General features: G+C 43.0%; 1 protein-coding gene across 1 annotated transcript in view; it reads right to left on the bottom strand.

Annotated features, from left to right (window-relative positions):
• LSAMP (limbic system associated membrane protein) overlaps positions 1 to 26188 on the bottom strand; it is a 1022135-nt gene that overhangs the window by 521398 nt on the left and 474549 nt on the right. The window lies entirely within an intron of this gene.

A 26188-nucleotide genomic window follows, 5' to 3' on the forward strand; every position in this document is an offset into this window, starting at 1 on the left:
TTTTATTAATTCTGCCTTGACAAAAAAAAAAAAAAAGAGATAGATGAAAGAAAAAAATAAATTGGACCTTGAATTTATTTACTCTGATACTATCCCTGATCATTCTCAATCTTAAATCACCCTGCTGCTGTGCAGCAGGGCCTTCCAACATCAATATTAATGCTCCTTGCTCCTGGCAGTGGCTAGTGGAGGTGGATTTCATAATTCAGATGCAAAAATTAAAAGGCAAATGTGAGAGAGAAGGAGCAGAGCAACTACTATTTGCCCAGTCTGATGACTAAAGACCCCTTGGTGAATTCTGTAACTGTCTCCCATTAGGAAAGTGTCAGGACTCAGGTGTGATTCGAGAATTGCCTCCCACACAGAAAAAAAAAAATGTGTTTGAAAACTAAAAGTCAGGCCAGTCAAATACCTGAACCAGAGTCATCTAGTCTCAGCAAGGACTAAATACAATAATGTCCACGTTTTTGGTGGTGGTTGCTGCAGAATATGGCCAGCACAGAAGAAATTACTATTGTGGCATATGATGGAAGTGGCAAATCTACCTCAATAAATGTGGCCTTAAATATTCAAAAAAATTTATCACATTCCTCCAAATGCAGGACGCTTGCCTAAAAAACCATGACTTTTTAAAAAAAAATCCACATTGTAATTTTTCTTTTCCTCTCTCTCCCTTCCTTTTCATATAAATCTCCTCTGTCCACCTTTTCACCCAGAAGTACTAGAAACTTCCTTTGAAAAGAAAATAGTAGGTTGGATTTTCATGTAACAGCACGTCACCAAGAGCTGTGGCTTTAAGAAATACACCAACTATAACAACACTCCGGAAAAAAAAGCCCTAAAATTGGCAACATTACCAGGTCTGTGAGTCATGGGGCAGATACATCAAGCACCAACTCCAGCAGCTATTTCCGCACCGTGTCCCACAAAGCCCCCCTCACCTGTTATTTGGAGGGGGATGCTAGTCCAGTTCTGAAAGCAGCGTAGCTGTGCTAGCATGGCACTGCCCTCGCAACAGCTAAACAGTGCCCTGTTTCGGAGGCTAGCACTGCCTGAGAGACCAGCAGGGCAGATCCGAGGGGTTAGGGCAGAGCTAGCTGTGGGAAGCCCTGGGTTGGGAGGGCAGAGGGCCCTGGGAATTGCAGCAGATGAGCATCAGCTAGGTTACATGTGCAAGCCAAGGCAGAGCACCAGAGCACTCTGCAGCTCACAATCAAGGGGTGCTGCCAGAGAGATACAGAGGGGGCAAGGATGCTGCAGGGAGGTATGATAATGTCTTGCAGAGGAAGTTCTGTAAAACATCATTTCGCATGGAGTAATGTTTGGATACCTGAGTCTAATCATGGAGTTAACAGCCCTTATTTGCACAACCTCACATACACACACAGTGGTGCATAGGATACAAATCAAACCTCTGTCTACTTACTACCAGGATCCAGGCTATTAGGACACAGCAAGCAGCAGACCAGCCAGGATCATACAAAGGAAAACGTTTCATCTTCCAGCTCTCTATATAGTACTAAGAGACATGTTTTGCACCAAAAGACTTCCTCCCCTTTCATCATTTTCTGTTTCTGCCCTTGCTGTCGGTGCAGTGTGGCCCAAGAGAAGTGACTTTTAGTACTTGCTGATGCTTTGTTGTTTAATCAGATGGCCTCTGGAATCAAGGTTTGCTGGTTGAAGAGGCAGCTGAGCAGGGACTTTCAGAGAGTGGAAATGTCAGCCGACCTCTTGGGAGACATCCCTAATCCGTCTGGAGCTTCTTCAGACACTCCTAATTATTGTTTTGTATTTTAAATGGCCAGGGGAAATAGGGGCACCTCTAAAATAAATAAATAAATGAAATCATCGGAATGAGATGAATGTATCTGTTAGGCTGCTGACAACCCATCTGTCTGAATTCCACTTAGCATACAGACCTTGTTTTCACAGAAAAGTTTCCAGGATACAGGCAGGGAAACATCTCCAAATCACATTCTACTCATGGTTTCTTGCTCTTTGAAGGAAAAGGGAAGCAGGGCTAAATGGACTTAAAATTTGTCACAGATGTGAATGAGTAGATGCAGATACTGAGTAAGAAATAGCAGAGATCACGCCCCTTCCTTACCAGCCATATTTCCAGAAAGTATGCAGTGCTCCTGACTTAATGGCATACACTTTTCTTCCAACCCTCAGTCGTCCCCAGCTGTTTCAGTGTACCTCTGCCTGGCTTCAGAGCATTCCTGTTAGCTCAGTCCCTACTGAGCCTCTTCTCTGCTGCCACTTCTGGTGCAATGGTTGTGCAAAATGGGAAAAATGCCTCACTAAAAACCAAACGCACACCAGAAAAACCTTCCAGGTCTGGCTTAGAACAATATCAAAGTAAGGTGAAAAACAAGCCAATATAACGCAAAGGATCTCTCACTGAAACTTCTGAGTTGAAATTTCAGTCTCATTGAAAGTGAAGAATGTAGCAACTGACTCCCCTGTAGCCAGCAACTCAACACTGGTTTCTACAGGAGCATAAACCTATGCTGGAATCTCAATTGGCTAGGCCAGTAAACAAGAAGCGGCTCTGGTCATGCAATCTGTGGCACTTCACTTGCTAAAACAATTCTGAGCTTAGATCTTTATATACTTATCACCTACATTAAAGAAACCTTACTGACCTAATAATTAAGCTAATCATACTATCTTATACACAAAGCTGACAGTCCCCTTGAATGCTACTTTCTAGCCACAATTCCCCTGCTAATTTTACAAATACAAGGAGTTTGCTTTGACAAAAGCGAGTGAAAAGAACACTCGAAAAACTATTCAGAGTGGCTCTTTGAGACAGACAGGCATTATGATTCCTATGCTATAAATGGAAACTGAGGCACAGAGACTCCACGATTTGCGCAGGGATGTACAAACTCTGTGGCTGCGCTGGCCTCGTCTTAGCTGCTGGATGTTCCCCCCTTTCGGCTTTGTGTAGGTATTGTGTCACTGGACATGTTGTCTTCCTAATGAAACGCAGAGGCAGAAGCCCATACTTCCTCACTTATTAGAGAGCTCTGACCATTTCCTTGAAGATCGAAGTTGTAAGATGGGTCTTGTGGCCTACTTCTAACGCACTGCATCCCACATTTACCTCTGTTTTCTTTGACCCCATTCCCCTTTCCCGCTTGCGGGAAGGTGTGGTTCAAAGGGACCTTTCTTTCTGCTTGCTCACTATTGAGGAAGAGCAGTGAAGAATACCACTTCGGACAGCAGACAGGACCAAGCGAAACACCATACAAAATGGTACCCGCTTGAAAGCACGGCCAGGAGGACTTAATTAACATGATGTGAATTCAGCCTTTCAGCTCTAACCAATGGGTATCAGGGACATGAATTTCAATGCAACAAAACTCCATGCCTAGTTTTACATAGCGCTACCCTCTGCAAAATAGCAATCACAGGAAGAACTGGGCTCAATTGTGGTCCATGCAAAGAATCCCCCATGAACAGTCAGGCTCCTGAAAAGCTTTGAGAGAGGACAGCCAGCGAGTTCATCTCTTTACAACCCGGTGGCTCAAAGAGACATCTTTGCCTTCAGTCTGCACTCAGATGTACCGCAACGTTTCCCTTTGTGAAACAGAATAGACGCCTCCAAAGACAGCGAGCATTGTCCATGCAAGCATAAAGCAATATTTGGACATGCTGAATGGCTTCCTAAGATGAGAAAAAGTGCTGAAGAAACACTAAATTATGACAGATGGGAGCCCTAGAAATGCAACTACCCCCAAACTGGAAAATGAAAAGCCAGCACAAAGGGCAGGCATAACAATAGAATTTAGGCATAACAAAATACACGCCATTTAATGCAGAATGCACTGAAGCTTCGATCCATAAGTCAAAATCCTAGCCATTAAATAGCCTCATTTAAAAAGTTTTAAAGCAATTAAAATAAATTAGAAACTTCACAGGAGGATGAAATCACTGAAAAGGATAAGAAGCACTTTATGCCAGGCACCGCTTCTGACAGTGTCATGCCCATGAGGCCAGATTTTTATTTGAGAAGAGCTCGGGGCCAGATTTTCAAGGGCTCTGCACCAATAATTAGGGACAGATTTTTCCAAACTGCTCAGCTCCCATTATCCAAATAAAGGCCAGATATACCAAAGTGCTGAGGGCCCAGCAATTCCTACTGTGACAGTTACAGCCACAACACGGCCAGCTTTTTCTGGAACGTGACCATTTATTTCACCGTCTGCCTGAGGAGGAAGTGGCCTGTTTAAAGGCCATCTTCTAGGCTTTTTCACTGGCACGTTGGAAGTGGTTGATTTTTAAGTCCTGCTAACAGTGAGGAGGGCCCCAACTTAGCCAAGTCAGAGACAGCATGGTCTTAAAACACAACTGTAACAAGCCCTGCTGATTTTACTGTATTTTCCCTAATTCCTGTTCAAGAGACTTCTATCATTGACCTCCATACAAAGCACTTCAGAGCTGACTCCAGAAGGAAACTTGTGAAATTATAATGCTGCCTCCAGCTATTTTGCAGAGCTATATACATCATTTGTGGCACCCCAGAATGGGAGCCTTTCTCAGAAACAGAAAAATCCCTTGGTAGTGTTGCTAAGGGGGAAGAGAATGCACGTCAGGATTTTTTCAGTTTTTAAGCTGCTAATAGCTCAACTTGGAAGTGAAACAAACTGTTGTGACCCTACAGCCAGACCACAGCCCTCGGGCTTGAAAACTGCAAGGAGTTTGTTTCCTCTCGGATCATCCTGAAATGAATGCTGCAATACTTTCCAGTGCCAAAGTCTTCTGGATCAGGGCTGCTGTACATACAGGAGGTGGCGCAGAGGAGCAATACTTTAAAAAACCAAAACCTGTCACTCAGCAATGCTTATTTGCCTCATGCTCAAACACACACTGTGGGATTTCAGAGAGAAACTTTCAATAGAAACGTGGTATTCTTTCCCTCTAAAGTAACTACTGGTTTTCTGTAAGCAGACATTGGTGCCCTTCTTCAGTGGCTTACGTGTCTGTCTGCACTCACAAACAGCTGTAAGACAGAGCAAACCAAAACTGCCAGAATACTGCATGCCTGCTTATACGTAACACAGTACCTGCCCAAAAGAGTTAGTGACCAGTGCCTCAATACGGACCACTCCACTGTAATGATGCTGTAGTAAAAGACTAAAAGAGAGGTTCTAGCTCTAAGGAAGTGCAGGGTGCCTTTCAAATAGTGAGAGTACCCAGCAGTTTGTTGAAAAGCACTTGAACCCTCAACAGAGATGCAATGGGAGCAGCGAGGTGCCCCAAGCTAGATCCAACCAGGAGAGAGAAGCAGCTGGAATACAGAGCAACACGGGACCGGCAGTTTTGATGAGAAAATCACAGTTACAGTCAGGATTATGGGAAAAGTTTGGGCTAAGGCCCATGCATTTTTGTTAAGATGCATACAAAAGCCAACACTACTGAAAAGGTCAATTTAGACAATATGCAGTCTTCACAGCTATGTTTTTTAGCCAAATATGTGAGCTATGGGAAGTATTCTCACTAGCAATCAAACAGCTAAGGAGCCTTCATCACCCTTACTTAAATTAGACCTGAGGTCCTATGTATCTAAAACAGGGTAATGAGACAGGAACATCTAAGTTACTTAAATGCTCTCTTAGAGTTCTGATTTTCTTTTGTGTCTGTCTTCTAACAGTCAAGGAAAACAACAGAAAGAATGGGGAGTAAAACGTGCTCTGTTTTTTCCTTGATACTTTCTCCCTCCATGTCCATTTTGACCAATGGGAAGTTAAAATCCACTGCCAGTACAGCACCACTGAAACACGTCTCAATTACAGCCGGACAAGGCAAACTGGGTAACTCGGGGCATGGGAGGACAAGAACATACGTATCCCAGTGCTCCTAGTTCACCAGTGGTTCAGCGGTAGCTAAACGTCACTGCTGTCTAATCATACATTTGATGACCTGTACCAGCTGGATTTGATAGCAACCCAGTGGCTTACAGAGAGAAATACAGGGCACCAAAGAAATTGCTGCAAAAAATCTCAGAAAAGACAATCTGGAGCTGTAAGTATTTTTTCACTTGTAGAACCGTCTCCAGCAATTTGGTCTTGAGTAACGTCAGGTAGGGCAGTAAAGAGGAACGTGCACCATCGCTGCTCCTCATGATACGAAGAGAGAGAAGACATCCCTCACTGGAATTAAATGTTTGCAATTATATTGAGAGTATACTATAGCATAATAATATACACTAGAGAAGTAGTGTGGCACTGTCCTGTTGAACCCAAGTTTAAGGGAGGAAAAAAAAAGTGTCAATTTGTGTTTTCCAGGCTTGAAAGGAAATCTTTTCTTCTGCGCTCCCACCTTCACCTATTGTAACTGCACTAGGAGTCCCTAATTTCCTTCACTGCAGAGCAGCAAGCAGGTGCATAGCAGGATGTGTATTATACCACACCCTCCCTCCTTTATGCTGCCTGTTCCCTGTGGGGGCAAGATAATTACATCCACCCTAAGAAAACATCAATATTTTATTTTTAATGAGCTGGGCAGACCCAATTATCTCAGTAGGCTGTTAATAAGTGAAATTGTGAAGTACGGCTGCAGCTTTGATGGAAATAGAGTCATCTCTGAAATGGGAATTTCTGACACACAGAGTATTAAATAGATGCCAGACCGCTGGAATGGGAAGTTAGTCAGAGAAAAAGTGTTTAAAAAAAAATTTGCCTTAGTAGCATCTTTAAGTATACAAAGATAGTAAGTCAAACCCCAAAGAATCATCAAATTGGCTTAAAAATCATAACTCCTGAAATAATAAGAAGTACTGGGTCTTTCAGTGTCGTTCTAATTCTTCATGTTTCATGTCTCGGATCACCAAGTTTTTCTCCCCAAAAACAGTCATAAGAAATGGGTTTTTTTTTGAATTTTTTTTTTTTTACTAAAAGTAAACACTCTCATGAAAACACCACAGAAAGTAAGCCTTAAGACCAAAAAAACCCAAAGTGTGACAAGACCTGCCACCACTGCATGGTGGACTGAACCACATATTGGCAGGGAAAGGACATTTTTCCCTTTACTCTCAACAAGGAATTTGGTTCGGGAAACACATTAATCTCCTGCTCTTCTCTCCCTTCTCTTCCTGTCCCCTCAGAACATGCCCTTTTCATTCACAGGCTAAAAAGCAGACACAATAGGAACAAATCTCAAAAGATCAATGGATCAATTTTCAAGAACAGTCAGGACTTACTAACCACATTGATAACAATGGCAAGTGCAGAGATATTTCAAAATCTGATGGAAAAAATACAAACATGCCTCCTCCCTCAAGTTTTTGCATGCAACTGAACTCTCTCAATGCACAAAGCCTAGCAAAAGACTCACAATTCAAATATTTGTTTCCAATTTAAGCTGAATTCCTGTTCCAAAATGGAAGAGAGTTTATCCTCTAAGCTATGTATTATATATTAATCATCAAATGAAATCTATAACCACTTTGTTTCCTCCTGAATCTCAAAAACTATGTTCTTTTCATAAACCAGAGAACCAGATTGACAAATCCAGCTTCTGCCTTAGATTACCATGAGATTATTTAGTTGTTCAGATCTCAGATGCTTTAGGACTTTTTTGGGGGGGAACAGGATAATCATAAACATGCAAATAGTATTGTGCTCTACCCTCCAGTAAAGCTAATGCCCACCACAGAAAACCATCAAATACAAGTGTATTTGGCAGGTGTGCCAGTGAGCTCAACAGTATTTGTTGTCTCCTCCATAAATGAAGAGAATACAAATATGGTTACAAGTACCAGTGGACGCACACACGAGCCTTGAGTTCTCATCCATATGAAGTGGTTCCTCTGTCTCTTCCAGTCATTTCACTGGGATCAGTGGTGGTGTTAGTGGAACAAATCTATCTTTGGAAATCAGGGTATTCAATTCAGCCTCCAAATGAGCAGCCTCTATATCTAACATACCAGCCCTCAGTTTTATCATTCCTTTTTTCCTTTAATAGTTCTGACAAACGTGGAGCCATTCTAAATCTGGTTCCGTAGCTATGGCCCTCATCAAATGAAATGCATGTATAAGTGTAATCGTTTTTACTGACATCCCAGACACTCAGCCGTATGACCTTGCAGTTCATTTTAAAGGGCAAAAGCAGAATTAGCATCCTCAGCCAGCTCAGTGAAATAAACATAAACCGTATAATAAAAAAGAAAAGGAAAAAAAGAAGTTTTCAAACTTTGAACTCCCCTAATCAGCTGTGTTCCACTAAAAGCTGTCCTTCTTAAGACTTCTTTCGGTCTTCACTGCCCATCCTAATCATAGAAAATCAGACATTTAATTCCAGGAAGATGTAAAGGCACAATACAGACTTTGATCCAAAGTTGTTTCTTCTTGTTGGACTCCAAAAACGGTTTTCAGGCTTCCAAAGACTCTTTGCCAGCTCTGATTAGAAGCCACACTGCCTGACACAGTAATTGCTCTATAATCATATCTTCAGTACCCTGACCTGGTTTATGCATACAATCTATATTCTAATAGCAGTCAACAGGTCACCAGTTAATAAAAATACCATTAATGTCCCCCTGTGACTAAGAAATGGAGATATTCATCTCACTAGGCCAGTGGTGGGCCAATATAATTTCTGCGGCTGTTAGTGTAATTAACTCTGCCGGCATGTGGATCTCCCTGGAGGACAATGCAAGCAAGAATGACCTTGCTGTGGGTTCTCGCTGGTGGTGTTGTGGTGGGCACAAAGATTTGCAGGGGCTCAGGTCAAAGAATAGTAGGTACTACAACCCAACCTCTCAAAAAAGAAAAGCTCATGATTTCTAGGATGTGGTGGAGCATACCTGGCTTCGTCTGTAAAACAGAAGCAGGGATGGCCACAGCTCAGGCAGTCAGGACAGGCATCCTGTGCCACGCTTGTTTAGCAGTGTCCAAAGTGCAGGCAATGAGAGAGAAAGTGAGCAGCAAGGGGAGCCAGGCTGTCAGGAAAGTGATGAGGAAAGAGAGAGGATTAATTTATGAATGGAGAGGCAGTATTTCCATTCAGCCTATGTCATCCATGTAAATGCAGTTTGCGTGGCACATGTTACAGCCATTATATGTAGGTCAGAGGAATACTGGAAAATTTCACAGGTTTCCCAGAAATAGTCTTAGAGGTCTGTGTTATCCTCTCAACACTTGAGGCATATATTGTGTCTGTGAGCAGAAAGCTCTGTGTACACCATGAGGTACAAGATGCCTAAAGTAGAAAGGTTTTTTTGAAATAGTTTTGTGGGAAGAGATACCACCTTCTCCAGAAAACAATGTAAGGATACATGCCAAAGAAACCAGGGGATGAAAGACCATGAAAAACGAATTTCTGAGAGAAACTTCAGCTTGCAAGTCAAAGAAGGAGATAATGTCCCTATACAGTGAGTTATGCATATCGTCAGGTTCTAGTTTTGTTCCAAAATTCTTTACGCTGTTTCACAGTTTTGCTGCCTGGCACAGCCTGACTCCCAGGAAAATCCATCCCAAAGAGAGGACGCAGGGTGACACTCACTGTCCTGGTTTGAGGTAAAACAGAACCAATTTTCTTTTCAGTAATTTTACTTCTCAGCTAAGCCTCTTCTAACTCACTCACTCTTGAAATTAACAGCGTATTTTTCAGACAGTGTCCACTTCTAGAAGATAAGGTCTGATGTTTATAGATAATATCAAGGAATGGTATGCACAGAGGCTCCTGCTTGGACTTACAACAACCAAGGTCGGCTGCCTTTGTCATGTACTCTGAAGGGAGATGCTCTCCCTTCTCTGAAGGGGAAAGAGGTAAAAGAGAGCATTAGTTGTTTGTTTTAGTGGCCAGCCCAGCCCAAACCACGACACAGGCACACCTGCAAAGCAGGCAGAACTCAAGCCTCATTCATCTTTGCATGCAGGAATCACTCAACTGGAAACAGACCAAGACCTAGCAGAACTCATTTCACGCATAAGCCCTGTTCCAAGATCAAAGTCAGCTCCCAGCAAGTAAATGTCCTGTGTTTAACTGCTGTTAACACACCTCCTCCAAATCACCTCAGATCCAGATCATTGCTCTGCCTGCACAGACACATTTACATTCTGCTCCACCTACGCATGTTCACCTGGACCCATGCCCAGGAGACAAGAATGACCCTCCCCCTCCTCAATTTAGCATACTTTTATCAAAGGTCCTCTTGTCCTCTGCTTCCTTTTCCCCTTTACTTGCATAGCATCATGGCAGGCATTTGGAGACTTCAACGGTTGTTCTATTGCAAGATGAAAGGACGGCACCAAGAGAAAGCTGCTGACTGGACTTGTTCCACCAGCTGACACAGACCACCGCAGACAGGCACTTTAAAGACAGGATGTCATTGTCAGATGAGACTTGCCAGTGTTTTAAAACATCTCGATCTCTAGGGGCCTGTAAAAGCTCTGATGCTGTGGCACAGTTTAGATTCCTTTTGACCCATGTTGAGCCCACTATATTGGTAATGTTGACAGCGCTGGACAAAACTGACTGCTATGTAGCAAGAAGCCCAAAACATTTTCTCTTATCTTCCTGAGCTCTCCGTACTATCCGGGAGCTTAATGGGTTAGTGTATTAAACCCTAAGCAAAATCACGATCAGGTTCACATGAGAAATATTAATGATCCAGTTTGATTGCAACTGCCAAATGAAATCCAGTTCAGAGGTGTTAAAAGAGGGTTCTCTTGCTGCAATTTGGGCTAAAACAGAGAGGATACCGCAGTTAGTCACGAGTGTTTGGAGGCTACCTGCCAATGCAAGCAGTCCTGTGTTCTCAGGAACATTGCACTCAGCTTGGTGAGTTAAGGATTGCAAGGATCCTTGTTAAGGATCCATGCAATCAAATGCACACAGCCGTAGATTCACAGCCGTAGATTCAACTACACTGATCTGTGGAGAAGAGCACTAGGAACCAGGAAGCGACATGGGGAGAAGAGGGCCTGGCACTCTCGAGAGAAAACAGCAACAGCAAAAGTCACTGGATCAGGATGACATTTTTCACATCAGTTCCCAGAACAGCAGACAAGAAATGGAAATTCTATGCAGCATAGTTTATAACTGCATTATCCACTGACTGCATGCAATATGTCTTTATATACCAAATAGCTAACTAGATTAAGGAAATGCAATCTACATAGCTGATAAATAACACAGCTAGAATCCACTTTCAAAGACAATCAGGCACCAGCTTTATTATAAATTAAGAAAAATTGCAAACACACAGATGAAGTATGCGGGACACAGAGTAATCACTTAGCATTCGAGGCAGAAGATCAGAGAAAGAACAGAATGTGAAAGCAAAGAAGAATGCCAGAGAAGGAGGGCAAAAAGTAAATGAATTGGTGGAGAATATGGTAAGCAAGGGAAAGAAGACGGAAGGCTCAACAGCCTGCATGCTCTTATTCTTTTTGTAACCAAATTTGGAAGCATTTTCAAGCATGGCTACAGCCTTAGAGTCTTACTATGATATATAAATGGTCACATTTTTCCAAGCCATTTCATGACTTTCTTACCTGACCTCTCAGCATGGCAATTAAAATCTGCCCACACTACTGCTTTTTCACAGCCCTGCCTCCTGTTTGCTTTGCTTGCAGGGTACGACATCATTAGATGTGAGAATCACCATTCACTAGGCTACCTAATGATGTTCGTTTCAGTGCATTTGGGAGAATCTGGCAGGTCTCTTCTATAGCCTCAGTAAGAGACTGGAGAGCCCAGAGGATGTGCGATCTCGGATAGTACAGCACAGAATGTGAAAGGGAAAAAAACAAAGCAAAACAGGAAACAGGATATATGAACACCATATGTCAGCTCAGTTCACTAAAAAAGGTCACTATCAGAGGTAATGTCAGCTGACTATACCATGTATGGATACAAACTATTATGCCAACTACCTTCCTGCAGGTTACAGATCAGGATAAAGGGCTTTCTGCAGGCCCTACGATTCCCCCCAAACCTGGTAATTAGAGTCTTTGGGGAACTGAGTTCAGAAGCAGCAAACCAGACCACAGATACAATTCAGAAAGACCACAAGAGAAGTGGAAGTGGTCTGACTGAAAAGGATAGAAATAAAAAATAACTGAACACCCATGAAAAGGTGCTCAAGGTACTCTAACAATGTCCCAGTAGCAGGAACTTTTTGGCATCTTTTTTTTTAAAACTATGGTTAATGTAACTAAAAAAAGAGATGAACAATGAGTGTAAGAGAATATGTCTGATAGGATTATATATAATAAGGGTAATCTATCTCTATAGGAAGGAAAATAATGCACCTGAAAAGCATTTCTTCCCTATGAATTTCAGTTTCATAGTGTGTTGATAGACATGGTCCAAGTGCAGGATACCGTAGCTGCATTTTATCTGCCTGAACCAGATAAGCCCAGCTGCAACCTGGGGTAAGTCCCACTGAAGCCTATCTGTGAAGCTAGGACAACTACAAAAACCTAATGATCCTAGAGAAATGGTGGACACCGGTGAAGTTTAAAAAGATGGAGGCAAGAATATTCCCTGAAGTAAGTCACAACAAGAAGCAGCGTGCTTCCCAAGAAGGGAGGCATTCAACCTCAAGAGAGAATCTCTTACGTTATTTGACATTATTATCTAATGTAAGTATCATTTTCCTCTCATGAAGCACTTCAGAGACATACCACCCTAAAACACATATGAGGGTGTGGTGGGTTGACCTTGGCTGGATGTCAGGTGCCCAGCAAGCCATTCTGTCACTCCCCTCCTCTGCAGGATGAGGTGGGAGAAAATAAGATGAAAAAAAACCTTGTAGGTCAAGATAAAGGCAGTTTAATAAATCAAAAGTGAAGGCCATGCATGGAAGCAAAGGAAAACAAAAGATTTTATTCCCTGCTTCCCACCTGCAGATGATGTCCAGCCACTTCTCAGGAAGCAGGGCTTCAGTATGCATAGCAGTTGCTCCAGAAGATAAACATCATAAATAACGAATGTGTGTGTCCCCCCCTCCCTCCCCCCTTTCTGCCTCCTTCTTTTAGCTTTTATTGCTGAGCAGACATCATATGGTATGGAATATCCCCTTTGGTCAGTTTGGGTCAGCTGTCCTGGCTATGTCCCCTCCAAAGATCTTGCCCACCCCCAGCCTATCAGCGAGGGGCAAAAATGCTGGAGAAACAGCACTGATGCTGTGCAAACACTGCTCAGCAATAGCCAAAACACTGGTGTGTTATCAACGCCCTTCTAGCTACCAGTACAAAGCACAGCACTACGAGGGCTGCTATGTGGAAAATTAACTCCACCTCAGTCAGATCCAATACAGAGGGCTTGGCATTTACCACAGTCCCGTAGCTCTTAGGCGACAAGTACAGCTATGTATATTTTCTAGGGCATAGAAATCAAATGGTAGCTTCCTTTCCCAATTTTCCAACAAGATTTTCTCTGCCCTCTGAACATGCTTATCTTCCCTTCTCTCTCTTTACTAGAGGGGGGGCTTTTCATATACAAAACCCACAATCTTAATGATAGCCGTGTGCTTGAACGCTGAATTGCTTTGCTGACTATAAGGCATTAAGCCTTTGGCCAAGTAGATCCAAAATGTCTCCCAGCTCAGGGAAGCTGTTCCAACTAAGGACAATAAAGAATGGACATGGCCCATGTTTTCAGATTACTGCGTTGCCTCTTTGTCTCTGCTCTAATTCTTAAAAAAGAGAGGGATCGAGATCTCCTCCATCAAGCAAGGATGAGCCAGGATCTATCATGCTGACTGTATAATATAAAAGTGGTGAACTCTTCTTCTCCCTTGCAGCTTTGTAGCTACCTTTCTAAATAAAAAATAAAAAAATAAAAATAAAGGAGTAAGGATGCAAATATATTTTTGTATTTGCTGTCTGCCTTTAGAAAGATGTTTGTTTTCCAGCAGAATATGCTCTACTTCAAAACCACTCTAAATAAAAGTAATAGATGAGAAATTTGTCATAAATATATTTAATGTATGTGCTTATATCACCTTGCTCCACTGGGAAACAAACAAGCACCACATCAGCACAAAAGCATATCATTTAGTACCAAGCTTATTATGGACTGTATAGTATATACAGCAAAACTGAACTAGAGGTGAAGTCAACGATCTGAAGCTAATAAAGCAATAAATAATAATAATAAATAAAAGCTGTCAGAGAGGAGAAAGACCCATCATCTCCACCAGTATGTCCGTTTACCAGCACAGGACTGCTCCCTGCAATTTCTGACCTAGAGAGTTTTAAACATCTCAAACAACAGCGTTCCCAGCACTTCCCCTGAGAAGCTCAATTCATCTCACTGCCAAGGAGCTTTGCCCCGAGTGTCATTCTGAATTTTCTTTTGCTTGGTTGTCACTATGTTCTCAAAACAATCCCCCACTGGGTGAATCAGAAGTCAGCCAGAGGAAGAGGAATTCAGAAAACCTTGTCCAGGGAGCTCCCTGCACTTGATGTGGCGAGCTATGAGATGTGACTGTACGGGTTTCTGCAGTGTCCAAATACCCAAGAATGTCTGAAGGCAAAAAGAGCAACAAAGGTCCCAATACTTTGGGCTGATACTTAAGCTGTCCTTCTAGAAAGTATCTACCAACCGTATGGGGACACCTGCACAAGGACTGGAAACAGAAGGAGCAAAGGTGGCAGACAACAGGATGCAGGACATGGCATGCAAGCTGCACTCTGGCATCAAGGGGACAGTTGTCACCTGGGACTGGGGATGGTAGCCCCAGGCTTAGCCAGACAGTGGGTGTATTTCTCGCTGGCTGTGGGTTATTGCTAAATGCAAATAACAGATTCACAGACAGCAGTACAAGGGGACTCCTTAGTAATCACTGGCACATGTGCTTCACAGGTTACAAAGTTACCATTTCAGAGTGCTGTTTCCTCCTCTTTGGAGAAGCCAGAGAGATCCCAGTACAGCACCTGCCAGAGCGCCTTAGAACCATTCACAAGCACTTTACGCACTTACCTAGAAGAGAAGAAAATAACACGCAAACATAAGCATATTAAAAGAGTGAGAGCTCCCGCCAGCAGGTATACCACCTTCAGTCAGTCCCCCACCTCCCTGTCACTTTGTAGGTTGGGAAGGACCCTTTGTGCTTTGGCTGCAAGGGTGGCAGCCTAGACACGGTCATCCTTTCTGGGCTCTGCGCAAGGCACTTAAACTGAATATTCAGTGACTTATCTTCTCCCCTGAGGATTTTGCTCTCCATGGTTCACTGCTGATGCAGGCAGCAGCCAAAGAAGAAATGACAGGTGCCTGACATTCACCTCTTCCTTCTGCTGCTCCCTCTTCTTTCCAGTGCTCTCTATTTTGATCTGCTACCATTCACTATTTCCCCTCCCTATATCTACAGCCGGTTCACGGTGAGATTTCATCCCTACCCACCACTACTCCTTTTGAGTAAATCCCATTCAGACATAAATTCTAGTTCAACTTCCTTGTCGCTTTCTTAGAGCTTGGCATTCCTCTCTCAGCTGCCAGCACCCAACAACCTGTCGGTAATTGCAACTGGCAGCACCTCTGTGATAAGGCGCTGCTCCTTTCTTCCAATCTTTTCAGGCCATTTAAGCCAAAGAGCCTTTTCCAAAGCTGGCTCCTCAGCTGACTAAGCCCTTGCAGCCACCAAACAGCTGACTAGAAAGGAGTCCCTGGAAACATTTTTCATTTCTCCAAACCTAATTGCCAGATACTCAGATCTGCTCCCCGGTCTTTCTCTCTAGAGCTAGATTTCCAGTACAGACAGAATGCAGATGGTGGGAAATTAATCCAACACTTAAAGGTTTTCTTCTAGGTAATATTATGTCTCATGCTGCCAGCCACACAAGTGTTACAGCAACAGTTCCTCATGCCAGGAAAAAACATGGCCTAGCTCTCATTTCTCCTCCCTGCCATCATGCACACACACACGCGCGCCGCAGGGCTGGAAATGAGTTAATCAGATGATGCTCCATAAAGTATGCCAGTTTCCGTATAAACAGTATTAAATATGATAATTTCCTCCCTTCTTCTTTTTAAGCTGTTGCATTCGCATTCCCTCTCAGTCACATCAACTTTGGAAGGGAAAACAACTGCAAGAAATCTTGGATAATGTAGTTATGCTAATTTACTGAAAATCTATAAAAGTCAAAGAATACTCATGGATGTAGGAGCCCTGCAAATAATGTGATTCATTTTCCTTTCCCACATGCCCTGTTCTTTGTTGATCAGAAAAAAGTGACCTGGTGCCAAACTCTTTCTGAAAACTAGAGCCGATCATATCTCTTATATATATATATAAAAGATTTGGGAATAAGATCAGTAAGTTCACTCTTCTGTTATTTGCAAAGTTCTTATTATTCATGAAAATGTTCACAAATCCCCAAAGCCTCATGCATTTTAGCACAGATCAAGTGTCTGAAGATTAGTTCTGGAAAGTGCATAATTCACTTTCTATTTTTTTAAAGTTTCTACCATCCACTCATACCGCTGAGATCACGGCATGCTACTTAGGCAGCAAGTGCCACAGCACAAAGGTAAGGAGTTGCAAAATGCTCTGAGAAAGCAAAAAACCAGTCAAAGCTAAAAGGCCTCCAAACAGCCAACGGCCCGAGAAGTGTAGTTAGCATTACTCGGAAAACAAAATCTAGCGAGAAAACGTTTGCTGAATAGGAAACGTTATCAATTTTGTAATAAATTTTATACCACCAGGTCTGCCACTATAAGTTCGTGTACCTACATCAAGAGTATTTTGATTTATGCTAGATGAGGGCCTGAGCCTTTCATTGCACTTTCAGCTTCATCGAGAATCTCCGCCTACGGCAATATGCAGCGTAGATGGGCTGTTGGTCATGTTTCCCTGAATGCCGAGGCAAAGCAAAAAGCTGGACTAAAGGTCCTAAGACTCTGGAAACTGTGGAGGGCTTTGGGCTCACCCCGTCTTCCACACCGAAGCTACTCACAAAACTCAGATTTTGTTTTTGAAGAAGGTGTGGAGAAGAAAATAGACCCTGCCCCTCATTCCCACATCAGTCCACCTACAGCACAAAGGCAGTGTTATTATGCTGCTGAGATGAACCTCAGTGGGTTGTGATTACTAGTGATGACCCTCATGAGTCCTGACTCTGATGATAAACTGGAATTTCAGTGAGATTAATACCCTTCTTCACTGAGTTAGTAAAACCAAGCTAGCAATCTGGTCTTCTTCCCAGATTTCCAGAGCTGCTTGTTGAGCTAGAAATACAATGACAAGGAAAACCTTGACTCACAAAAGCATCAATAGGCTAAATCTTCCTAAATTATTTGTTTGGTAAGGCCAGAATCTCCAAATGTTGAAAAGAACCACCACACCGGAGTCATGATTGTTTGGGATTAAACCCCTTTGTCATTTACAGTTGAGCAGTCTGCTTTTGCCTAGTGGCAGATGTGAAAACACTTGAGACACTTGTGCTGTCTCTGTTGCTTATCTGCGTGTTTTTACAGGCCCAGATAGCTGAGAAAACCTGGCTGCTTGAAACTGAGACCCCCAGGTCCCACATGGCCTTGATGCACAGCTACAGTTAAGTCACATAAGCACACAGAATTGATCCTCCAAGTAGTGCCTTACCCATTTATATAATTCACATCTCCTTCTGTTTGGCATAGTGAAACAGATTTCTTCTTGGGCTTTAATAGACTTGCACTCTAGGATCTTATTCTGCCTAATGCCTACTGATGAAAGAAGTGTTGACGGAGAATTGCTCTTCAGGAAGCTTCAGACAGACACACAATGTCAATCACATGGGAATCATTCAGACACTATGGAGCCATTGTGACTGCATTATTGCAAGTCAGCTCTCTATTATCTTGGATAATAGGGAGGGAAGATAACAGGAATGCCCTGCAGGACAAGGAAAAAATGGATAATTTGAGTAAGTGGATCATCCTAGGGACTGCGGAGCTGACACACTCCAGTGCCTCCATAAAGAACTATATGAGTCCAAGTGAGTTTATTAACTAGGTTGCAGAGCCAGGTGTGCTAGTGCGTCTAGCGATTGCATGCGATTGCCTGGTTGTCAGAGCTGCGCACACAACACAGTGATTATACAAGCTGCTGTCTTTCACTGTCCTTAGCTTGCCATTCTTGCCCTGTGCTGTAACAAAAAACATATTCCTGTAACAGGTCAAACAGGGGAAATTACTTCCAGGTTATCACACCTGAGAGGAACTAGATAAAAATACACAAGCTAGCAGTTTAAGGAAACTGTAAATAGCAGACTCCCTACCATTACTGCTCTCACCCTGTAAAAGCTTTCTACTTGTCCTCCCTGTCCTGCTCAGGCTGTGTGCATGTGCACTACGCATGCACCACACCTGCTCTTCTCTGGTATTGTTACAGCGAGGCCAGGATCCACCAGGCAGAAATTCCATACTAGCTTTTAGGGGAAGGAAAGGTGGGAGCTGAAATGCCATTCTGCTGGCAAAGATGATAGCTATAGCACAACCCACAGGTGTTCGGTCTGGTCAGTCTCTACTGCTCTGAAAAAGGAAACAGTTAAAAGAAACAGAAGGACAAACTACACTGTGCATCAAGTGAACACAGCATCCCTGTCCCTGGTAAAAGCTTCCATACTCTGGCCTGAAATGACAGCAGCTGTTTAGTTTTTTGTCTCATGATTGGCAGAAAAGTCTCTCCCAGCCTAGTTAATGCAGGTTCAGCAAAGCACCCAGCTGCTTCCCCTCAGCCTCCTGGAGCTGAAGAAGAAACTCCATCCCACAGGGACATGCCAGGATCTGAGGACTGAGAATGTAGTCCTTATTCTAACAGCTGGTTTGGCTGTTGCAATTAGCTTTTTAGATCCTTCTGGAGGCTTACAGCAACAGCTGCAATAGTTTCCCAGATCAGTGGGTCTTGCCTGCGTATGGGGAGAATGAGCGGCAAATGATCAAAGTCAAGGGAATGCTTTTAGAAGCCTTGAAACGTGGGCTGGCTCTGTTGTATTCTCTCTCCACCAATACACTGCATCCCACTATCTGCTGCGCGTGGTATCCAGCATGCTGACTTCTCCCAGCAGTTCTCACACTCAGCATCTGTGTGCATTATCACACACGCCATCTCCCTGCTAGCTCTGAGGACAGGCTTGAATGTACCAGGCTGGTTATCACCACCTCACCACTCCGCACAAGGCATGCAAGATCACATAGCCTTTCTCTGTTATCATCCTCTTGCCTTCCCAGCACCATGCAATCTGTGCAGAGTGCTACAAACACTCCCTTCACTATCACAGGTCTTACCAGCTCACACAGTTCTGCGCGTAGTAACTCAGATGCTCTCCCTTAACACTCCTCCAGTAAAAAAAAAGCTGTGTACAATACCACCATTCCTCTGCCTCTCCATGGCATCCTATAATAGTATTTCATTATTCTACTCACAGACACCTCTGTATAGCATACTAGGCAACCAGCAAAGAAGGAAGGGAACGTTCTGCAGTGCTGGCACACAATCCATGCATAGTACACCTTTCTGCAAGTCTTCCCTCCTTCATATATGATATAAAATGCATATCCCTCCATCATACAGTCCTCACATGGGTGAAATTACCTCCTGTGAGATGTCTACTTCAGTAAGAACTGATGAATCAGGGCCAATTTTTGTGAGATGATCCATTACCTGCTTGCCTTACTCTCGCTTTTCTTTTGAGCTGTCATGAAAGACAGACTAGCTGAACAGACTGAAGTGACAAGAGTTACAAAACAGGAGCCAGCAGAGTGTTAAAAAAAATGCAGATCATTTCAGAATAAACTCCATATTTGCAGGGGAACATTCAAGCTCTCTAGCTAAAGGATTTTGCAATCCCAGGATAGTAGTCCATCTGAAATTAATTTGACAGGTCTTACATAAACCAAGTCCCAAATGCCCAAAGGACACACCATCTACAACCACAGTCAGATTTCACTCGCCTCCCAGGTTGACAGTCCCAGGAGAGACCGAGAAGCAAACAAGCCATAGATACTGGTCTCACCTCCTGGTGGTGAGGCTTCCAGTGTGCTCGCACAGCACTGGCAAGAGCCACTACAATGAAGGTTGTCTATGTGAAGCATACTTTAAGCGGACAGGGATTCATGCAACTGAGTCGGACAGGAGGCATCCTTCCCCAGTACATCTGCCCAGCCCATCTCTGAGGAGACTGAGGTGCTAAGATGGAGAGGAGACCAGGGTCTGTGGGCCCACAGAAAGAGATGTGGGGCAGGTTATTCATAGGCTGCAATGTTCATTGTAGCTGCCGGAAAAGGATACACACAGTTTCCCACTCCGTGCTCTCCCTTACCCCTCCCCTCCACTGACTACAGTAATGAGCTCCGGAGGGACCTCTACACTTGCCTTTGAAGTAGTATGTTTCTCTGAGCACATTTTGAATTTCGTTTTGTGTCTTGTTTGTTTTCTGGTTTCTCTGCCTGTCTCTCTGTTGAGGGGGTTGACAGCTGTTAGTGGGGCCACTACCCCAACTCAGGAACACAGAATACAGAAAAAGCAACCAACCAACCCTAAACCCCAAACCAAGAACACCTTTGAAGGACGAATGCGTATTCCCCATGGAGACAGGTCTGTCCCCCAACCAAGCCTTACCAAAGCCACAATGTACAACTGGAAGAGCTGAGAAAATGTGAAAGACAGACAGGCAGTACAATTTAGCTAAGGAAGATAGAAATTATGCTGGACAACTTGGTCTGGAGACTAAAACGATGTAAACACTGGTACTTGAGTCATGCTTAAGTCAAGGCTGTTCCTTAGACAAGAGGATAGAAGAGACTTGAGCTTTCTTAAAGAACAAGTTAATTATTTAATTGCTAATTGCCTAAGGAGCTGTGGACCCAAAACCTCCTTCCTCAACAGATGACAGAACAATGACAATAGGGCACGTCCTTTCACTTCCAAACCATACAACTAGACCTTGAAGCACAACAGGCAGTACAGAAACCAGAAGTCTGACGGGAGTAACAACTGGAGATATTGCCTCCAGACCCTAATTCAGTAAGGGGAAAGAGTAAGCAATTTTGATTTCTTTTTATTTTTACCTGTACTTAAAATAGAAATGGAGCATAGGTACAGCAGAGATAGGACAGCTTTTCTTTTTTTCCCCTCACTTGAAAATATTACACTCCTCCTGCCATTCTTCAGAAACTTGAAGGCTCTGTGCTCCTTCTTCCTTCATTTTAATGAGGCCACACATGTTTTTAGGGTTGGGTCGGTTTGTCTGGTTTCCCCCCTCACCGCACCCCCCCCCGCTATTTGCTTGTTTGATCCAGCTACAGATAAAGACAAAATAGCATTGACAGTAATGGATCCCTTAGACTTCGTTCCCATCCCTTTTGGAGAGCATTATTTTTTCTACCTTCTCTGCCTTCACCAGACACCTGCATCCAACCCTGCCCTGTTCTCTCATCCCTTCTCTCCTCCCTTAGTTTGACAAGGAATCCCCATCTTTCCTACCTGAGCTTGCCATGGCTTCTTTTCCCCCTCCTTCCCTTCATCACTGCAACCCAAGGAGCTGGAGAGGGAAAGGGGGACTCAGACCTTACTGGGGCCACTGTAGTGAGTCACTAGCAGTTGTGGGGACTGAAATCATGCTAAGCAGGGTGCAGGAATGATTATGGGAGCTGCAGTCTCTTGGAAGGCATTAGAAGGGAAGTGCCTGTGACAGCACTAGAGAGTCGTCTTGCTCATTGGTGAAAGAGATGAAATGACTGCTTAGGAGAAGAACAGGGTGCCCTGGTCTGCCTGCCTGCTCTTTCCTCCTTTCTGACTCTTCTGCCCTTGGGCCTCACAAGAGAAGCAGGAGTAGCAACCAGAGCAAAAAGGATCTCCAAGGTTTGCAGAGCTCCACAGAGGTGGGGCCCAGCACTGAAACTCAGTGGAAGGGAGAAGGGGCAGCTGCTCCAGGTCTCACTGCCACTGTTTTCTTCTCCAGAAAAGGAGAGGGCAGAGGAAGGGAATCCATGAAGCTGCTGCTCCCAGTCTCACACCTCATCACCAAGATGAACCTTATTAGTTAAAAAGTACTGCTTTACAAAATGTCTTTTACTGTAACTATCAGCAGAGTGACGTCCAACCGAGTGTTTTAAATCGGGGGGGTGACCAAATAATTAATTTTCTTGAAAATGAGAAAACAAATGAACGTCCTTCTGATTTCCGTAAGTGCTTGAGAGCACAAAAGCAAGGTTTAACTCAGATGTCCAGCCACAAAGCATGTCAGAATATACTGATACATTCTCAGTCTTATTTTCACTAGATCGCATTAAGCACCAGACTTCCCAAATGACATGCAGGCAGAGCAGAGGAGCAGTATAAAAATACACATACAGGTATAAAAGCAGATCCCTGAAGTCAGGTGGCACAACCATAAAATATTATGTTTTCTAATGCGCTGAGAACTCATCAGCTTTCACTGAAATCACTGGATAAAATAGTCAGGATCTGGCCTCGTTATAAATAGTAGTAAAATCATATGAGAAGCAATTTGATAGCAAAGGAGGTCATTGAGGTGATAATTAATTGCGTTTTACTGCAAAACCCATGAGCTGTGACGCTTTCTGCCTGCATCACAGTAACAGCTATGAATGTCCTACCTTTACAGAGTGCCACTGAACCTCCTTTTAACTGCTCTGAAATCAGGGTACCTGAGAAGCTGGAGAAATTTTGATAACAGGTCAGATGCACGGGTCAGCATTGCCTGCTGGCCTGTCACTGAGCGAGAAAGTCCAACCATCCCTGTCCATTATATGGAGAGAAAAGCCTGTGCTATTCCTCTTGGGGTCATAAAATCAAAACTCCCTGGTGTTCCTTGAAAATCTGTAGTCCTCTTGCAGAATGGCATGAGTTATCATTTGATATTTATCTTGTAGTAGTTCCTAGAGGTCTCAAATCAAGATAGGGACCCTGCTGTGCTAGCTGCTCTGCAAACATAAAGCTAGACTCAGTGCTTGTCCCTCAGAGCATAATTTTTGTCTTGACAGGCTATATATTTCTACCCAGACGCAGGACTATTTCTTACCATCCTAGAACATCTAATCATCAGGGGACTTAACTGGAAGCAGATTTAGGATCAAATATTAAGTAGGTACACAGTTTTAAATGGTGAGCTTTAGGAAACTCAAAGCTATTTGTCAGGCTAAATAAATGCTAACCTTTTCACAGCAGAATCACTCCCCAGCAAAAAACTTGCTCAGAATACCTGGGGCAATTTACACCTCTGGCAATGTAAGAAACATGGCTGTGGATATCTCTTGCCAAAGGCAGCGATCTTAGCAGTCTGTTCTCTGTCATTTTAAGTTCCTGATCTTCAATGCCATGGATGTGGTAGGTACTGTACCAAAGCAAAGGCACAACTATGACAGGGGAACGTTTCTCGTCCATGCTGAAAAGCTCAAGCACCAGCTGCACCTGAATGATGCTGAATCTAAAATACATGCATAATTTAGAAAGGTGGTACTTTTAAAAGGTTTTACTAGTTATGTAGGCTCATCAGAAAGCTAGGCAGGCAGCACCGGAAATCCCACAAGCTAACCTGTTCTCTTGAGACTTCCAGCCCAATTTTGCAGACTCGAGAGGTTTGGATTAGATTTGAATAATTAATCCAAATTTGTCGGTGCTTCATAGATGAATCAAACCTCCAACCCTTTTAAGGTTCGCCCTCGGTGCTAATAACCCTCTTTACAAAGCATTAGCATAGAGTAGAACAGTTTAATGATATAAGAAAATGCAAAAATTAGATTTATGCTGTCAAAACTTTTGTAACTGAAAATATTGTGGATTTTAATCAGTTGGATTCTCTCCAAAATTAAATATGAAGATTTAAATAAATCTCAAGTAGGTTAAAAAATCCTTTGTGACTCCCACTAATATACTACCCGGGGTCTTTCTACAGAAGAAAAATTACAATGTCACATGGGTGGGGACATATTTGACTTCCTCAAATAAATAAACTGTCTCCTTCTGCACATGCTACAGAACTACCAACTGTGGCTTATGCAAAAATGTAAAATTTTCTGGATGCTGCAGGGAAGAAAGAGCTGACAGCTAGCAAAATCACCAAGAAGAGATCAGCGCTGCACTCACCTGGGGGTACCTGACTGTGCAAAGTGCAGGCTGCTTTATGTGCTGGTAACCTATTATTGGCAACAAGGAAGAGGAACCAGATGAGTCACCCCCAATGAAGTGCAAAATGGCTGCAAATACAAAAGACAGGAACAACCATCTCAAGGTGACTGGAGCTAGTCATGGTGATGGGGCTCTGCTGGCAAGCATGGATTGCAGGGAACAGGAACAGCAGCAGAGACTGTCTGGGCTGAAGCAGCTTTGTGAGAGGGAACGGAAGTGGCACGGAAGCATATTCATGAAAAAGAAAGAGATATGCTGCAATCAGCAAGGAAGGCTTGGAAGAGAGGATCACTTTGCACAAGGGTAGACCGATCACAAGGCAAGAGGTGAGTCAGATACAGACTGCTCAGGTTCCATGAACATCAAAGTGACTGATAGGTGTCATATAATTCTCAATAATTTGGTGGATATTGAATGTTAGTGCTATAACATTTCTCAGGAGGTTCATAAGGTTCAAAGATATGTTAATATTTGCCCCTTGGCAGTGATTGCCAATCCCAGAACAATCTAAAAGACAGTATGAATATTCTGTGGGTACAGACACCCTAAGCATTTCATTTAAATCTGTTTTTAAAAAGATACGACTCTCCAGTGAAGTGAAGAAAATATCAGACGTTCAATAATAACACATACATCACCACTGCAACCCTTACTTCAGCTACTCTAGCATACATACACAAAGCTGAACAGGTGCAATGGAAGCAGGCAAGCCTTCAACATTTGCCTACAGAATCACCATCCCCAGTCGAAAATAATGAGCTAAGCCTAAAAAAACAATCCCAAAATTGGTTTAAAGACCTTGAGATTTAAAAACATACATGTTGGCTTTCTAATTTGAAATTTAGGTTCTGAGCCTTTATGAGTCATGCTTTCATCAAGTTATTTTTCACAACTAGAAGAAAAAGAGTATTTTCCATTCAAATGTAAGAAACCTGTGATTATACCATAATCACAGGACTTCTACGGCGGGATTTTGAAAAATATCATTGTGAAAATTGGAAATTTATGAAATGCAGTAAAAGTATATTTAATATGTTGTATAAATAACACTTCTAAGGGTGTTATTTTCTGGTATTGGACGAACTGCGCAATGCAAAACATTCTTATCAGTTGCATTGGTTTGTAAACTGCACAGAAAAAGACAAGGACTTATGTTTCTCGTTGGACTTATCGGAAAGTGTCATATGACCTTTGGATCAAACGATCAAGGTCATCTACTCAGCTCCTTAAACCACACTCCCTAATTTCGTTTTTTACCTTGCATATGACCTCTTCAAATGAGTCAGAAGTAGTGTTTTTCTCCAGTGTAGCTGAAACATAGCCCCTGCGCCTTTCTTGAGCTAGTGGCAGTAAACATCCAGTTAACTATTCAATACTCTGAGTGATTTGCAGTGTTCACCTGAGTCGCATAGCACAGCTGCTGTCTCCTAACTGGCTAATCTAAAATACATTAAATACGGCTTCTTTTGAACTCTATTTCCTTGTGCAAGTAAATATTTTTACATTAATCAAAACTTGACAGTAGCATGCAAATACTTAACTTTAATCACCTGAATGCTTAGCAGCAATAAAGAACATGGGAACCAATGTGAAACCTTGACTTCGACTCAGCAGAATTTCAGTTGCTTGCTTACAACTCTGTCATGTCAGGATGTAAACTGTACGCAACACTGCAAGCATTTATCCTCACAAATCTATCGCCCCATTTTATGGATGGAGAACTGAGGCAGCGAAAAATTAGTATGCATGTGAAATGCTGTTAAAAAACCCAATCATGTGCATTGGGGATTGGAACACAGACCTCACAAAGTTAGCTGCTGCCCAGAATACCGCACTAGCTTTCCATGCTATCGACTCTGAGCAGGGTTTCTTATTTTATCTCTGCTTGAAAGGGTCTTGTATTTCCTTCAGATTACTAAATACCAGAGGACTGGTTTTAAAAAGCAAGACTACTGTAGTGGAATATAGAGCATGGTCCCCAGGAGAATTCAGAACTTTGAAGACATGTTTGGCATTTGTACTTAAAGGGCTTGACAGCATCCTCTTAAACAAAAGCTATAACTGCAGCTTCTGTTTCATGCTGGTTTTACTCCT

This window comes from Chroicocephalus ridibundus, chromosome 1 (genome assembly GCF_963924245.1).
Source record: "Chroicocephalus ridibundus chromosome 1, bChrRid1.1, whole genome shotgun sequence".
Taxonomy (NCBI): domain Eukaryota; kingdom Metazoa; phylum Chordata; class Aves; order Charadriiformes; family Laridae; genus Chroicocephalus; species Chroicocephalus ridibundus.